At 37.7% G+C, this 18,126-nt stretch overlaps 2 long non-coding RNA genes across 3 annotated transcripts; both read right to left on the bottom strand.

Annotated features, from left to right (window-relative positions):
- Window positions 1-1,709: 1,709 nt before the first annotated feature.
- LOC124884979 lies at window positions 1,710-17,952 on the bottom strand. Of its 2 annotated transcripts, XR_007042558.1 has the most exons (4): window positions 17,698-17,952; window positions 4,554-4,747; window positions 4,187-4,446; window positions 1,710-4,084 (listed from the first exon to the last, which is right to left on the bottom strand). It is a non-coding gene; the product is annotated as an uncharacterized LOC124884979 (long non-coding RNA). The 2 variants fall into 2 exon arrangements; XR_007042557.1 differs by lacking the exon at window positions 17,698-17,952 and having other exon boundaries at window positions 4,554-6,932.
- LOC124884980 lies at window positions 11,617-16,793 on the bottom strand. Its single transcript, XR_007042559.1, has 3 exons — window positions 12,467-16,793; window positions 12,228-12,321; window positions 11,617-11,965 (listed from the first exon to the last, which is right to left on the bottom strand). It is a non-coding gene; the product is annotated as an uncharacterized LOC124884980 (long non-coding RNA).
- Window positions 17,953-18,126: the final 174 nt, after the last annotated feature.

Genomic DNA, 18,126 nt, shown 5'->3' with positions numbered 1-18,126 from the left:
GATTTTTTGATTTTTATACAAGTCTGACTTGTATAAAAATGAGGATTATTAGAAATTATTAGAAATCCTTCTTTTAAAGAGGAAATTCACCGTGAATGATGCAGATTTAACAAGGCGTTTTGTCCCTTCTTTGCAGTATATTCACATCCACCTCCGTCTCAGTCGAGCTGTCAAAATAAAATTCATCCAGATTACTGAAATCGTGTAATTTACAGATCAACCTGAAAGGGAGCAATGGAGCTATTTCTGTTCATCTCTTACTCAGCAGCAAACATGTTTAGATTATAATTTTTATCTTTGTGACTAGTGAATGTCAAAGGCACAATGAAACTAAAGTTTACATGTATTCACATTAAAATAATAAATAATTCATATTTAAAGAATGAACTTTTGCATATAAAGACATTTGTCTATGCTTACATATTAAGTGCTTATGTCTTTAAAACCAAAATATAAATATTGATTAGTCTGCATGAGAAAGATGTCAAATAGCAATACCATGTCTACCTAAAGTTTGGATGTTCTGGAGCATTATTTTCAGAAAACCGTACAGGTTTGCTGCAGTCCAGGAGGACAGGAAGACCTTTTGAGTTTTACTGTTTGTAAATTATTATTAGCTGCTTGTTTCCCAACCAATTAAACTCTGTTCTAATTACTGGAACACAAACATATTCTGGTTTTGTTAAATCTCATATTTCATATGTCTCTAATATTTTTCAGTAACCTGACACACCAGGAGGTTTTTGATGCTGATGGTAAATGCTGCCATCATCAAGTCATTCTGTAGTATGGAAGAAATGTTAATATTTGTTTTCATATAATTAAAGTTTTTATTGTTTTTACTGCTTTATTTCTTTTAATTTGCTAGTTTTTTTTAAATAATTTTCTCCCCAGAACATGTTCTAAGTTATCCTTAAAATGTATGTTTTTCCCTAGTTGATGCATGGAATTTCCTGGGAATTCTTTACTAAGAAATAAAAGAAAGGCCCTTAAACTTTTTCTTTTTAAAACTGTTTATTCTGTTAATTTGGTGTATGTGCAACATTTAGTTATCTGACTCTGAACAGTTATAATCAATAGACAAACTGAGATTTAAAGTTAAACAGTTTCTTAAAAAAAAAAAAAAAGGATTGAAATGTCAATTTTGGAAAGATTTATTGTATCTCACCTTCCAACCACAGCCACATTACTTTATTAGCAACCTTTTGAATAAATGCTACTTGCAAACCATCACAAATGATATTCTTATTGTTTATTTAAAAGCCGTAACGTTTTGCTTTTCTTAAACAGTTTTACAAGAGTGTACATTTCTGCCCTATGTTGTGATTCTATAGCCGTTTAGATACTGACATTCCTAAATGTTAAAATAGGTTGACTGATGTTGAAGTACATGTTTCATAATTTTTAATCACACCATAACACAAATACTTTGAATAAAATGGCTGCACATTTAAAGATTATCATACAATGGTGGCAGACAGACAAGGTATCTTAAACAGATCTAGAAAACTGGGAAAATATAAGAACTGAGAGAGGGGATTGCTAATTAAGGACAGGTGTACTGGTTTCGTGATGGAAGGCAGGTGTGGGGAGCGAGGAACTAAGACAACTGAGAACATCAATGATGCCAAAAGGATAAAAAAATATTTTCAATACCAAACTGACTTTTCTAAATAAAAATGGTAGAAACATATGTTTCTAGTGGTAGCCTCCCCATTTAGAGAGTACAAACCATAACTTTATCACAAAAATAAAATAAGAAATACTTTGGCCAGCTTCATAGTGTGCTAATATAAAACACTACATTTTATTTCTATTACTACACCAATAATGTTGAGGAAGCTGCAGTCTCTGCTATGCAACTTTCTGCAGGAGAGCAGGAGAGCTGTAATATGCTGTTCCAGCACAGGTTACCTCAGTTAATAAACATAGTATAATCTTTTGGCATTACATAAACCAAAACTCAGTTTTATTGTATGTTTCTCGAACCATGCAGCTCTAGTCCAAAGCTGGCATCTTGCTCCTGCTGACAAATATTACAGCCGCGGTTATCATGCCCCTTTACTAAAGGTTTGATATCGTTTAATATTTTGGATCACAGCATATTTCATTGTGGTTCTAGTTAATCAGGTGCAGACAGATCATACACGAAAAAACGTTGATCCTGGTTGACAAACACTCTGCTTTTTGTTTAAAGTTGGAATATTTAATGACAAGTGTTTAAGCTGCGCTCAACAAAAACTTTCTAAGATGGAACCTGCATTACATCAACAAAATTATGTTTATAAATTATAATACAGTTTTGCAAGCCATACTCATGAGAACAGGCCATGACTGTCAGAAGCTGTCTGTGGGAACACTGTGTCTCAATGGCTCTGCCAACTTTTCAAGAGGAAAAGTAGCTATCCTGAAAATCACTAGAAGTCACTTAACGATGTCCTCGTCTAATATGCATTAACCATCTGCATTTAATTGTAGTGAATGCCACAGGAGAGAGGGATAACGTTGCAGGACAGACAAAAAATTAATTGTTGATTTTTTTTATTTGTCACAGTTCTAACTCTCCCCCCTTAATTAAGCGTGTGACCTCTAACAATGACCCCAAAGAAACGCTGTGGCAGAGTCATGTAGGTATCTATTTATTAGCTTTTTAGTTTAGCTTTCTTAAGCAGGTCACAGTAAAACATGAATATTTAAACAAACTGCATCCCATCCTTATTGACAATCTTAATGGGTAATAGGAATGCACTGATTGATTTAAGACAGATGATTTTTTATTTACATCCCTCCATGACTGTTAGGGGAACAGCAAGTGGCACATTTGTACATACACAATTTATTTGTCTTTATGTCAAAGGGTAAACACCTCCTAAATTAAACCTAGGAACGTCACATGGTCATAGAGTCAGAGTCTCCCAAAGGCTCCAATAACAGCTGAAAAATGGTCTGAAAACTCACTGAATATAGCAAGTCAAATTTCAAATGCAGGATATATACAAAATAACCAATAGACTCTAAATGTTTTAGATGGATAGGTCTTTTGTTTGTGTCAAAGTCAAATCCACACTGTAAACAAGCACATTTGTGATTTAAAAATGTCATACTTTTTCAGACTTTAAGTTTGGATTTCTTTTTTTTTTAGACTTTTCAGAACATTCTGACATTGTTGTACAACATATTAACCTTTAACTGTTGTAATAGTAATCAGGTCTTATTGTCCTAAGGCTTCATAATTCATGACAAAAACAATGTCTAAATTGAATTTTGAGTGTAAAATAGCACAATTTTACATCTGGAATAAAATAAACCTGCTCTTTTTTCAAAACATTGAACATTTGTAGCTTCAATTTATTTGCCAGAACAAAAAAGGCAGTTTAACTTATTTAAAGTTGAACCTGAATTTAAAGTTTTCCCAGAGTCAAAACATTTATTAAAATAGCTCATTTCAAATTTTATTTAGTGTGTGTATTTATGCAATAAATCCGGAAACAAAATACTGACAAGGGAAATGTTAAAATCAAGTTGTAAGGTTGCAAATCAAAAATGAAGCATGTCATTTAATCTAAATAACTGTAAAGCTTAATGCAAGCATTATTAGATTTTCGTCCATGTCTAGAAAATTTAACTGTTTTTCTGATCTTAATTACATAATTGTTTCCCTACTTATCTAGAACTGGAAAAAGATTAGACAAAATTATATATATTCCCAGCCTTTTCAAGACTGCTTAGTAACTCTTATCAAAATATTTTGGAACAAACATGAAAATATGATCATTGCAATTGTTTCAGTGACCTGCATCACATCACACAACTGATCATAATGAAAATAAAAAAAACATATATTTCACAATGTAACAATGATAATCAGAGGTTCAGCTGAGCCGAAAAAAGACAGTCAAAGTTGGATAACAGCAACAAATCAGAAAAGCAGCCGTCTGTAACAAGCTGCCGGTTCACACATGAACAGATTCCCTTTCTTCTATCTGAGTGCAGCTAAGCCATCTCTTCATCACCCCAAGGCCCTGGTTATTGTTGGGAAACATCATGGAGGTCGATATCAGAAGCACTTTTGTTGTCTCAAGAGCTGTAACAAGAAACTTTGAAAATCAGCTGCTTCCTCTCTTGTCTTTGTTCTGTTATTACTGCTTATGTCTTCTCAGGGTAAAATGTCATGTTGTGTACACACCATGGTGATCTCCTGCACTTGGACTCGAACCTCTTCGCCCAAGAAGCCCACTGCAGACAAAAGAGTCCTCCTCCGCTGTCAAGATAACGCCACAGCAGCTATTGTAAAGTCATACGGCCATTGTGTAGTAAATTTCTCTGCAGGTTTGCGGAGGCCCACATACAGAGACACACTTCGGCACAAAGACACACAAAGACGACAGAGAACGATGACAGAATTGGACGCCTCTGAAGACGTTGCTAGTAGGAGAAAAGACAGGACTGAGGGGGGGGGACAAAAGAAGAGCGTTTCAAAAACACTTCTGAACACCGAGATCAAAGAGCAGAGAAAAGCGTGTGCAGAGAGGGAAAAAATAAATCATAAATACCGAGTAAACAAGGCGAAATGGAGTGAGTGGTGGAGCACAGCAGGGAAACGGAGGTGTCATAGCATCTTAACCACGACCACAAGGTGTCTTTTTCCCACCGCACACACCCCAGGTCGGGTTATCTGCTGCCAGAATTGACTTTTCTCTTGGTGTCGCCGAAGGCCGGCAGGTGTTTGTGCAGCACGGCGAGGCAGCTGCAGCAGAGTGAAGAGATAACAACCAGAAAAACAAGCCCTACTCCTCCACCTCCTTGTCTTCTTTTCTTGACTTTCTGCAACTGGGGTTTTCTCAGGATGCCACAATCAGAGACAGTTTTTTTTTTTCTTTTTAACCCCCGCTGCAGTAGAAAACCTCCATTTTAAAAACAGGTAGATATGAACCCGGCCTGAAAGGAGTCAAAGAGGAATGGGGTTTGTGACCTTCAGTGGAATGAGTGCACACTGAGGACCAGTAGCGATTTGAGTCTTTCACCTTGTTTGTTCCACTGCGCTGACATTTCATCACCTTTTATTAAGGTGGGAAGCTGTCATCACGGCTGTTCCTCTCTGTGCGAGCAAATGTGTGGGTGGAAAAGAGCAGTGCACGTCTTTTTTTGGTCCTTTTTTCAGGAAATTTGAGACATTTAAATTTGTGAAAGTTGAACAAAATCACTCATGAGGTCTCTTTAAATAAAAATACTCATAGTACAAGTGACAAAATATTGGTTTTCACTTTGATTCTTTCATGATGACATTCAGGAAACTTAAATTAATAAATTTTCATTCTGAACAGGGACAGTCTCAGCTTCACACTGAATGCATGTTATGTTGATAACTCAGGCTGTAAAAGTTAATGTGGTAATATTATTGCCTTTTTTTGTAATAAAGTTGGATTGGAAGCTGAATATTACGTTGGCCAACTTGCAAAGCTCAACAAACTGCTAAACGCACTGCAAACAGGTATATAATGCAATCTCCAAGACACACAAACACAAAAAACAAATGCAACAGAAAAACATTGCAAAAGAAAAATTATGCAATCACAGTAAGAAAAGTAAAAACCTACAACCATCAAAACACATGCAAAGGAAAAATGCTACAAATAAAAAAAACAGTAAATTAAGAAAATCTGCAAACTCACTCCACATAACAGAAGTGCACCAGACCGCTAGGGGGGCCAACCACTACTATTACGGACATAAATATGCTGCTGTTCTATAATATTGTAAAATATTACAATGACTTGTTTAAAAACAGACATGAAGAAAAAACATATCTGTTCTTTCTTACACCCAAACTTCTTCTATGCACCCCGTTAATTCAGTTAAATTCAGTTTTAATTATATAGTGCCAATTCACAACACATTTCGTCTGAAGGCACCTTACAAAGTCAATTCATTCGAATCATACAGATTCCAAGTCATGTATGTACATTCAATTTATCCTAATTATCAAACACTGCAGTCAAATTCAGTTTATTATTCAAATTAGTTAAATAGTTTTCTATCTCAAGAAACCTAGCAGATTGCCTCGAGTAATTGACTTGCACCATTTAACCCTCGTGGATGAGCATGTAGCGACAGTAAGCAGTTGCTTGCATTTTGTCATTGACATTGCAGCCTTCCAGTGACGTGCGATGAAATTCATGACTGGTGAGGCACAGACTCCTCTGGAGTTGAATGTACAAATATATGAACCCAAAATAGAGGCTGATATTTCTATTTTTAATTTAATTGACATTTAATTATTTTAAAAGCTTTTAATAATGCTTTAATCAATTCCATACTGTTCAACAATACAATAGCAAGAAAAACTAAAGAATGATTTACATAAGGTCAAGATTTATTTTTTAAAATATTTTTTTCATTTTGACTTATCTCTCTTTTGTATTAGAATCGAAAATTGTGTATGATCTTCTCTTTATTTGTATACAAAGTCCATGGAAGCAGGTTGCATTAATCGAGTCAATCAACATCTTCCGCTTCTTCTTCCCCTTTGTGTTGTGGACGCTGATGTTCAGTCTGTGCAGCTATTCAATGCCAAGTTATATCTGTGTATTTCACACTGTTTTCGTGTGTACCACTCCGATTGAAAAGAGGGGGTTACTTTCTCCCGCTTATTCAAAGCAGATTTTTCAGCTATGGAGTCGGTCCGATCCTCTCTAAAAATTCCTGTTTTGACTGAAAATCCAATTCGAAAAAATCTTTTTTCAGTTTTGAGAAGTAATCTTTCAGTTTGTCGGACCAAATTTAAATAAGAGTACTGTTGTGGCCATTTATGTTGAATTTTGTAAATCATACGTTTTATTTAGTTTTAGGTGGTTAGAATATACACTGCTCAAAAAAATAAAGGGAACACTTAAACAACACAATATAACTCCAAGTAAATCAAACTTCTGTGAAATCAAACTGTCCACTTAGGAAGCAACACTGATTAACAATCAATTTCACATGCAAATAGAATAGACAACAGGGGGAAATCTTTGGCGATTAGCAAGACACACTCAATAAAGGAGTAGTTCTGCAGGTGGAGACCACAGACCACTTCTCAGTACCTTTGCTTTCTGGCTGATGTTTTGGTCACTTTTGAATGTTGGTGGTGCTTTCACACTTGTGGTAGCATGAGATGGACTCTACAACCCACACAAGTGGTTCAGGTAGTGCAGCTCGTCCAGGATGGCACATCAATGCAAGCTGTGGCAAGAAGGTTTGCTCTGACTGTCAGCGTTGTGTCCAGAGCCTGGAGGCGCTACCAGGAGACAGGCCAGTACATCAGGAGACGTGGAGGAGGCCGTAGGAGGGCAACAACCCAGCAGCAGGACCGCTACCTCCACCTTTGTGCAAGGAGGAGCAGGAGGAGCACTGCCAGGGCCCTGCAAAATGACCTCCAGCAGGCCACAAATGTGCATGTGTCTGCACAAACGGTTAGAAACCGACTCCATGAGGATGGTATGAGGGCCCGACGTCCACAAATGGGTGTTGTGCTCACAACCCAACAACGTGCAGGACGCTTGGCATTTGCCAGAGAATACCAGGATTGACAAATTCGCCACTGGTGCCCTGTGCTCTTCACACATGAAAGCAGGTTCACACTGAGCACATGTGACAGACGTGACAGAGTCTGGAGACACCATGGAGAGCGATCTGCTGCCTGCAACATCCTTCAGCATGACCGGTTTGGCAGTGGGTCAGTAATGGTGTGGGGTGGCATTTGGCCCTCCATGTGCTCGCCAGAGGTAGCCTGACTGCCATTAGGTACCGAGATGAGATCCTCAGACCCCTTGTGAGACCATATGCTGGTGCGGTTGGAGCTGGGTTCCTCCTAATGCAGAGCAATGCTAGACCTCATGTGGCTGGAGTGTGTCAGCAGTTCCTGCAAGATGAAGACATTGAAGCTATGGACTGGCCCGCCCGTTCCCCAGACGTGAATCCGATTGAGCACATCTGGGACATCATGTCTCACTCCATCCACCAACGTCACGATGCACCACAGACTGTCCAGGAGTGGGCGGATGCTTTATTCCAGGTCTGGGAGGAGATCCCTCAGGAGACCATCTGCTGTCTCATCAGGAGCATGCCCAGGCATTGTAGGAAGGTCATACAGGCACATGGAGGCCACACACAATACTGAGCCTCATTTTGACTTGTTTTAAGGACATTACATCAAATGTAATGTCCTTATAGCCTGTGGTGTGTTTTTCCACTTTAATTTTGTGTGTGACTCCAAATCCAGGCCTCCATTGGTTAATAAATTTGATTTCCATTGATGATATTTGTGTGATTTTGTTGTCAGCACATTCAGCTTTGTACAGAACAAAGTATTCAAAGAGAATATTTATTTCATTCAGATCTAGGATTTGAGTCTTCCCTTTATTTTTTTTGAGCAGTGTATTTCAGTTTGTTTGGAACTATGATATGAAATTAATTGTTTGGAATTATTATGATTTCTTTGGTAACTTTTAAGCCCCTCCCAGTATTTTAAGAGATTAAGAACACGCCTCAGGCATGTGGCTGGGGTTCTTTGTTTGCCACATGTCCGGTGTGATGACAGGAGGTTTTTTACTATGATTTTTTGACTTAAATGTCACGGCCTTTCTGTTTCCAAGCCAAAATAGTTCCAAAAAAAATGCCGTCAGAGGCAACAGGTGGTTTAGTTTCTTGAAAGCACTTTTTGACCCCTTTTTGTCCTTGTAAGATGAGTTTAAGCCAACTTTCGTTTACATCTAAGTTGTAAGAATTTTTTGGTTATTATTTTGCATATAATTTTGCAAGAAATAAAAAGGATATTTTTCAAACAATCAAGTCAGAAGTGCGTTCAAGTAACTAAACCACCTGTTGCCACCGACGGTCTTTTTGGCTTGGAAACAGAAAAGCCGTGCCAAGTATGGTTACAGGACTTGTCAAGGTGTACAACGTGTAGCTGTAGAGTACGTAGCGCCATGAGTTAGCTGTCTGTGCCTATGGGCCTGAGCACTGCATTGTGGCACGGTATGTTTTGTCCCACCCTGTCTATTTTCGCTGTGCATTTACGGCCCATTAGAAAGATTAAATATGTCACATATATTCATTAAATATACGTCGGCATGTTTAGAACGTGTAATCCATCATGTATATTTACAATATAAAGAGAGACAGTAAAAGGCATGCACCACATGCCTGCATCAGTCAGTGTGTGTGACACAGAGCTGTCAGTGGTCAGGCACAACTATTCACTACCTCACATTGCCTTTCTCCCATGTATTTGAATCGGTAATGCGTATATTCAGCAATTTTGACCATAAAACAAGTTTATAGAACAGTTAAGTGGACAAACTGATTTTCTCTTATCATCCCTAGTAGCTCATAATGGCACTGCCTCACCTGCCTCCTCTGACTGCACATCACTGAATCCCTCATACCTGTAGTGACATGGCCATCTGCATCGACCAACTGGAAATTTAAGAAAACATAGCAAACACACAAAAATACACAGACGTTCTGATCCAGGACTACTTTGTATGAAAAATGTAAGAAAATGTTAAAGACAGTAGTAGCCTTTTCATTGGATTCATCTAGTAGAGAAAAACAGCTAAGCAGATAAGGTCTGAACCAGTTTTCAAGTCTAGAGTATGAAAGAGACCACATACAGTATGTCGCTGCAAAGCTCAGCCAATGGCTATGTCTATGAGAGAGACAGGGTTAAACACTGAAAAACAGGGCCAAGTGTATCATCTGCAGAAGGAGAACATTAAGTTGTTGGCAGCAGCTGCTCAGCCGATGCCCCCTTCCTGCAAGGTGTCACAGCTAAACACAGAGCCAGGTCAGGTGTAGAAAGAGAACAAAAACTGAGAGAACATAAAGTTAAAAGCTGAAATAACAGCAAATAACGCAAAATTCAAGAGTAGTAGGAGAATGTAGAGAAAATAGTCATTATGTCTTCCAGAAGCCTATACCTATAGCAGCATAACTAGTATTTAGTATGGAATTTAAATGACATGTCCTGATCAAAAATAACACCAAGGTTTTTTACTTCATTGATGGAGGTCAATTTAATGCCAAACACAATAATTGATTGACTAAGCGATTTCTTTTTCAAATTTAAAGACAGGAGTTGTTGTCTTACAAGAGAACAATGTATGTCTTGTCAATATTTAGAAGCAGAAAATTTAAGGTCGTCCAGTTTTTATGTCTTCATGCTTGTAGTCTATCTAACTGGTTGGATTCAATGGGATTCATGGATAAATAAAGCTGAGTTTCATCAGCATAACAGTGGAAATGTATCCCATGCTGCCTGGTAATTATACCTATTGGAAGCATTTATATAGTAAAGAGAAATGGCCCAGGTACTGAACCCTGTGGTACTCCATAATTAACCCTGGAGTTTGAAGAAGATTTATCATTTATATGTACATACTGGAATCTGTGAGACAAAAAATTTTAAACCAGCATAGTGCTGTTCCACTGATCTCTACAGAATGTCCCAGCCTTTCTAAGAGAATATTGTGATCAACTGAGTTTATGAAATACATCCTGAAATAAATTTCAGCAGCAAATGCATAATAATCAAACCAGTAGTATTTTGTGCCTTTAGTATGATGACATTTTAACATTTCCTTTCAGTCCCACATGCTTTGAATGTGTTTTGTCCATGTTTTGTTCTTACCTGACATTGCTGACATTTTTACAGAATGAAAACAGGAATTGTCTAAAGGTTTTACACAATTCTTCTATGCTGTGTTGCATAGATTGTGTCCTTGCATGGATTTTGAGATCTACCATACTGGAGGGACGTTTGTCACCACATCTTTAACCTGTCTTGGATTTTTTTCTATGACTTTTATCTGCATGAACATTTGCAATCTTTGCAAAGGTTTTTCGGTTCAGCAAAAAAAAACAAAAAAAAAACTCTTACATTGCTTTCACACCAAACCTTTGGACCTTTGGAATGCTTTTTACCTTGCCAGAGTATGGTTTCTGAGCCCATCCCCAACCCTGCAACAGATCAGAGAGCCGTATCCTAGCACAGTTACAACTGCCGGTCTTGACATGGTTTATCTGGACCCTGAAGCCGTTCACTTGCAGTGTGAATTAGTGCTGTTCCCAGCCTACCATAGTATTTGACGTAAGAGCAGTGCCTTCGAGTAGAAAAAGAAAAACACAGTGAGGGCGCAAATGCGAAGACGAAAGATGTCTGGTGGGGCTATGTGACATAGTAAGGATCTGCGTAATACTGGAGCAATAGTGCCCCGAAAACAATACACTGCAACTGCATGAAGTTGTTTGATCCAGTTTAAAAATCTCTGTGTGAAGGCAAACTGTGCCAACTGAAGGTGTGAATTTTCTCACTTTTACTGATCACTGGACCAATCCCTGGACTGGTGTTCTGTCCAGTCAACTTATGTTGTCAGATTGGCATACGAGTAGCATAAACTGACAACTATATCTGTTAGACAAGCACACACTGTCAGATCAGCATACGCTTTGTGTATGATATGCTGATTTAACAATTTACCTGTCATACCAGCCTTAGAGAACTAAAGCACCATGCAAATTAAACAAAAGTCTGAAAACAAACTTAGTCACAAATAGCACATCCTTTATTTTAAATCAACAGCCTTTACGATGATAATATTTAGATAAAGCAGATAAAGTTTACATTATATAAAAACTAGATATGTTATTATACAGTAGCTACTCTCTTCAAACACAAATTTAATTTACATTTTGTGCACTCAAAGTCTCCAACCAAGTGGGTATCACATTCTTTGTGAGTCCATCATGGACAAATGTCACATGGTATCTATGGAGTGGAAACAAACAAAAACAGTAATAAAATCAAATGTGTAATGATTTGGAAGTATACAATGCTATGATTGTGTTTTTATCATATCAATGAGGCTTAGGTCAGCGTCATATTGCAACATGTTGTAGGTGACACGATAGTCTTCCACATTCTCTGGAATAAAAACAAATAAAGTACAATTAAGCATTCATCTTTTTCATTACTATTCTAAATTTGGAATAGGAATTAAAATGTATTCTATCACATTCCTCCTTTTCCTACATACCCACTATTTATTCTCTATAATGTACAAACTATCTATGTCTTGCTTATCTAGCCTAGTCTCCAAACATAATCTTAGCCATGTTTGTATTAACACACAATAATATTCTGGAAATGGGTTTATATCCAGTTTTTATTCATAACCTTTGCATACCAGTAGTTGCAATGTCCAGTCGGGCCTGGCACATTTCCGCAGTTACAGTGCTAATCGACTGCAGACTTTCCTCTTCAATGTAGTGTTCTGCAAACTATGAAAAATATCCATTTTAAGTTTTAGGAAACATTGATATCAAATTACTAACTTACCTAACTTTCCTTCAAAATTAAGACCCCGCAACTGCTGGCATCTGGCTATCAGATCAGATACATTAGGGAATTTTAGTGGAAAGTCACCTTGATGCGATCCAGCATCTTGACTACCCCCAATGAAGGTCCAACTCTTCGACACTGGTCACATTTAGAAACCTAGAAGATTGTAGTTTTACTTGACATATATAGATTGTACATTAGAGCTTAAGGATAATGTTAACAATGAGGCTACATACCAATTTCTCATGTCAGTAGTTAAACCATGCCAATAAAATCTTTGTGATGCCTGTGTGTCCTCCCATGGGCGATACATGTAACTCAGACTCACAGCCTCCTCTCTGGATTTTAAGGCTTTGCAGTGAGACTCAGCTCCAAAGAACAACTTTCCATCTTTATTTAAAGAATGTAATAATCATTGAAATACAGAAAATGTGTGGTGTCCTTTGAATTTGAAGTCCTTACCATGAATGCTAAATTTAGAGACAAATTTCCTGAGGGTTTGCCTTTGTCCTCTGGTGCACTCTGGTGGATAGGAACCCTCAGACAAATACTTGTAATTCTTTTCCCATTTACTTTCCATTGTTTGAAGATGTTTGTTCTATAAATGAGAAAATCATGGTAGGGAAGGTCTTCAAAGATTGAATACTGGTCATTAAAATAAATCTATTTGGAAAGTGCAAGCTGTAGCTTTTTTTTTATTTTTGAACTAACAGCATATGAAGTCCAACAAAATTGCCGCAATATGTAAACAAAGAACTTGACATTATTAGACAATATTTTAATCATGCCCCTAACTATTACATTAGTCCTAAAGCTGAACCATTTCATGAAATAATGCAATGTAGGTAATGTCGTGTACACAGGACCTAAGTGTCTGGCTGCATTACTGCAATACTGTAATGATGTAACGGAACCGTGTAAATTGTAAACCAGGAAGCTCTATAGTTATCTCTAAAGAAAAATTCCAAAACATATGTACTTACTGTTTTTATTGCCTGTATGCTAACCTGAATGCTCAAATTCAAGTGGGAGATTTTTTCTTCATTGAGCATTGGTGCGCATGCACATTGATGCAATGTAGGCTACTTTGATTTGTATGCTGAAATGACAGAACACTGGACCAGCAATGTGATTGCACCATTACTTACTGTTGCATGTTGTACATTCTGGTAAGATGGTCTTCTTTGTCCCACCCAAATACTTCTATGCACTCAATCTCAAGAACATATAAGCCCCCAGTAGTAATGTGAAGGTCTGTAGATACAGAGTATGCATGTGTTCATGGAAACAGGAAAAATCAGACAGGGGAACCTTTATAAAATGTGTTTAAAAAAAGCTATGAATACCAGATTGATAACTAAATATGTGGGTATTGTTGTATCCTTAAGTCTGATGTATATTGTTGTTTTGTTCACCTTATTGTTGTATTATGAACTTATTACTTCTGAATCTGTATAAAGTGTGTGTGCTGGAGTGTATTCAGAAACATGCTTGTCATGAGCACACATCCCATCTTTATGTCCTTTCATTTTCTTTCATTACATAATAACTATTATCCGTCCAGCCCACCCATTGTCAGTATTAAATTATCCATGCAGGGTCATCGGGCATGGATGTATGTCTCCAACGGCCAAATAACAAGATGCAGGTACACCCTGGACAGGTAGCCAGTCCATCACAGGGCAACACAGAACCACACAAGAGAGAAAAAACAGGCACACCCACATACCAAAGAGGGATTTTTATAGAAACCAATTTACCTAACAGTCATGTTTTGTACTGTGGCGGACAGCATGAGTACTCGGAGAGAACCATTGCACACAGTAACATCTGAAAGAAATGATTAGTGCTGCCATATCTAGTGACTGAGACAATGGGACCCGATCTAGGAAAATATGTCCAAATGGAGCAGCTGGGTATCAAAACCTTTCTAAAACCAGGAAAGCGAGGACTTTCAAGAGAGACGGTCCAAAAACATCCAACATCAATAAGAACTAAGTGAAATCTCTGGGTAAACATGAATTGATAGAGGAATCATTTAAACCTTAAAAGATTTTTAAAACCAGATGTACATTGGTTGAATGAGGGTAACACTTACTCTGTAACCCTTTAAAACATATCCATCTGCAGCTGAATCCAGCTTGTTAACCCACTCCTTCATATTTTATCCGCAATTAGTCTTTGTCATTTTTTGCAGGTTTAAAAAGACTCTCTTAAATTGGATCAAAACCAGCTATGACAGAAAATAAGAAAAACAAACAAAATCTGAATGTGGATGGTCTTTGCATCAACATGGTAAGGTATTTAGAGAGTTAATAAGAACCAAGTTGATGTTCTCACACAGTGAACGTTTCAAGTGTTGTGAAAATTAATTATTTGACACCCCTAGATAAAATACAGTGCAGCCAACTGCCTAATAAATAAATAGATGTGTAACTATGTGTAATTTAATCTCAGTATAAATACAGCTGTTTTATGAAGACTTCAGAGATTTGTTGGAGAACATAAATTAACAAATAGAATCAACAGAAACACCAAGGATACAGGTAAAGTTGTGGGGACGTTTAAAGCAAAAGTTATAAAATAATACCAAGCATTGAACATCTCACAAAGTACCATTCAGTCCATCATCTGAAAATGGATTATGGCACAGCTGCAAACTAACAAAGACTTGACCATCCACCTAAACTGACAAGCAAGGAGAAGCTTAATCAGAGAAGCAGCCAAGAGCCACAGCCACAGTCAGTGAATCTGTTGAAACGACAACAATTAGTTATACATTCCACAAATCTGGCCATTATGGTAGAGTGGCAAGAAAAAATATATTGTTTAAAGAAAGTCTTAAGAAGTCTTGTTTACAGTTTGATGTAAGCTATGTTGGGGACATAGCAAAAAAACATCTGCAAGAAGGTCAAAGGTGTTTTGAAGATGAATGGAGCTAAATACAAGACAAACCTGGAAATTAACCTGTTAGAGACTGCAAAAGACTTGAGACTGGGGTGGAGGTTCACCTTCAAGCATGACAACAAACACAGACATGCAGGCAGAGCTACAGTGATATAATTGACAGCATTCTTGTGTATTTATATGGCCCAGTTAAAGTTAGGAATTTGAGAATTGGTTGAAGGACTTGAACATGGGTTGAATACTTTTGAAGGACACCTTCTTGTATCCTAAAACTCATCTCAGGGTGAAGACTAGTGCATAGTGCAAACACAGGCATATGTGGAAGGATTTCCATGGGAAGGTCGTAAAAGAGAGAGTAGTGAGGGTGTAGTAGCATATCTCATGGATAAAACATAACATTAATAACATATTTGGTTTGTACTAAGAGTAGCACCATAGTGAGGGTAATGATACTGAATTAGGTTTCCCTAATCCAGATCCTAAAGATCCAACCATGTTGTAATAGGTTGTAGAGAGTGTTGAAGGTCTTCAAGAAAATGTGATTTGTTTGATTGTCAGTTTTGTGATTGAGGGACAGGAAAGATAAAGCTCTCATACAGTAGCACATGGGAGCTTTCGTTACTTTCTTTAGTTCCTTTAGTTCCCTTTCTTTACTTTCCTTTAGTTTTAAAGGAATAATAAAAAGGAATAAAATTAACCGTTGTGAATTGTGAATATGGGGTTTATTCTAGACTAGAATAATACCCAAAAACAAATTTTATTAATATAATTGTTTAACTTATGGATCTTTATGATGTTTTTGCAGGGTGCCAGTTTTATTTCTTCACCAAACACATTTCTCTCTCCTGTTTTTCCTGACGATTCCTGCTCTGAACTCACTCCACGTTTGCTGAATTCCTCCTAGATTCCACTTCTGATAGCAGAGCGGAGGCAACAACACCCACTCGCACTGTTTAGCCATTTCCACAATCAAATGAAAAAGTCTTGGGGGCAAATTCTACAAACAGTGCTGTAATATAAATTGACCATGTTAAAGGAATGGTGACAACACACGCTCCCCTGTGAGCGTTTAGTTTTCCTGGAAGAAAATGGGATAAAATGCAAAGGCTGCAGTTTTTGTTTTCTCCATCCACAAACTCAGCGCGACATATCAGCAGCTGCTGCTCTCTGGAAGCAAAAACACATCAAGTTTGTTTTGTTTTAGCACATGATATAAGGCTAATAAATCCACTCCTCCTGATTTTTTTTTTCTTTACCCATGAATTTCATTATCTGCTTGACAATCCAGGATAATTGATATATCTTTCTCTCGTTTTCACTCTCCACCTCAGAGCAAAAGGCACTTCAATTATTCAGTGTCTTCACTTTACACTGAGACAGAGAGAGATCTACTATATGCCACAAAGGCTTAACGCACGTTGTCACAGTTAATGGAAGGAGCAATCAAATATTTTAGGGAAAACCAAATATGCGGATGTGTCGGCTGCAATTTAGCGAGACATATTTTAACGGTGTGGATCTGAAGAAGGGAGAGAGCCAAAATGATTTAGGGAGAAATCGAATGAGATGTTTGATGAATTTTTGCCTCTTGTTGCAAAGAATGTAAGTCGCCACCTACCTCTGAGGACCAGAGGAGAGAAAAGAAAAGTCTAACTACTCAGAGTGCTGGGTGTGTTGTGGTGGCATTAAGTGGCGTAATTAATAGCATTCTCACAAATCGGGGGAAGTTATTAGGGTGCATGGGAGAGAAAGTAAGAGGCTCTCAAATTGCACTCCAAGATTTGTCATTTCCAGCAGTCGTTTAAAAGCTCATTTGAAACTGTTGACCCTAGTTAACAGAACAAGCCTATTTAAGCTATCAGTGAATGAGTTCATTTTTAAAGTAGCTAAATGAAGATGGAGATATTTGAAAAGCACCAATTTATTACCTGATAGGGACAGCAGAGCTTCATTATCACACACTTTTTCTCTATCTGTGAGCGGGTTTAATGTAAAGATGAAAATAAAAGATTATCTCTGAAAAACATCCATCACTGAAAATATCAGAGAATGCCACATGTGGGGGGGGGGGGGGTGCATATGAAAAAAGCAACACGCTATAATACACTTGAGGAAATATTTGCCAATCTAAAAATTTCACACGGTAAATGTTAGCAGAGGAACAGTGAAGCTGCCAGTGGAATCCAATTAAAGCAATCCTCACAATGTTTTTTTAGAGGATTTTCACAGGAATGCCGGCAACTGGAGATATCGGTGCATAAATTAACCGGAGAGGACTTAATTACACACGAGCAAAGCAAGAGGTAGATGGAAGAAAAGAACGAAAGAACGAAAGGTAAACAGGGAGGAATGAAGGTGCAGAGATATATATATTTTTTTTCACCAATAAAAAAGTCTGAGATGCTCACCGTGTTGTGGGCTCTTTCATCTGTCTCTGACACACACACACACACACACTCAGCAGAAGACACACTCCTCAGTCCTCAGTGGTCCAGCAGGAGCAGGTCAAGGGTGTCTCATCTCCCAGCTGTGAAATACACACACATCAAATCTGTTCCCCTAAGAAAACTAGAAGTTTTACATTTTTGCAAAGAAAAAATAAAAAGGAAACAAAAACATATTATCTCCCCCCAAAAAATTAATTTCTTCCTTTTCTTTGCTTCTGTTTATGGAGAAGTGTGTATTTTATGCTTTACACATAAATGTGATGCATAGACTCGGCTTGCTCATATCTGCGTGCGCTGCACGTGGGCGGGTGTAAATCCTCATCCTGCTGTATATCCATTAGTAATGCAACACTCTAAAAATAAAGTGCGCCCCGGCGTATCAGTGCCTAT

Source organism: Girardinichthys multiradiatus, chromosome 19, assembly GCF_021462225.1.
Source record: "Girardinichthys multiradiatus isolate DD_20200921_A chromosome 19, DD_fGirMul_XY1, whole genome shotgun sequence".
Lineage (NCBI taxonomy): Eukaryota > Metazoa > Chordata > Actinopteri > Cyprinodontiformes > Goodeidae > Girardinichthys > Girardinichthys multiradiatus.
Note: the sequence above shows the minus strand (reverse complement) of the source record. Positions and strands in the feature narration are given on the sequence as shown.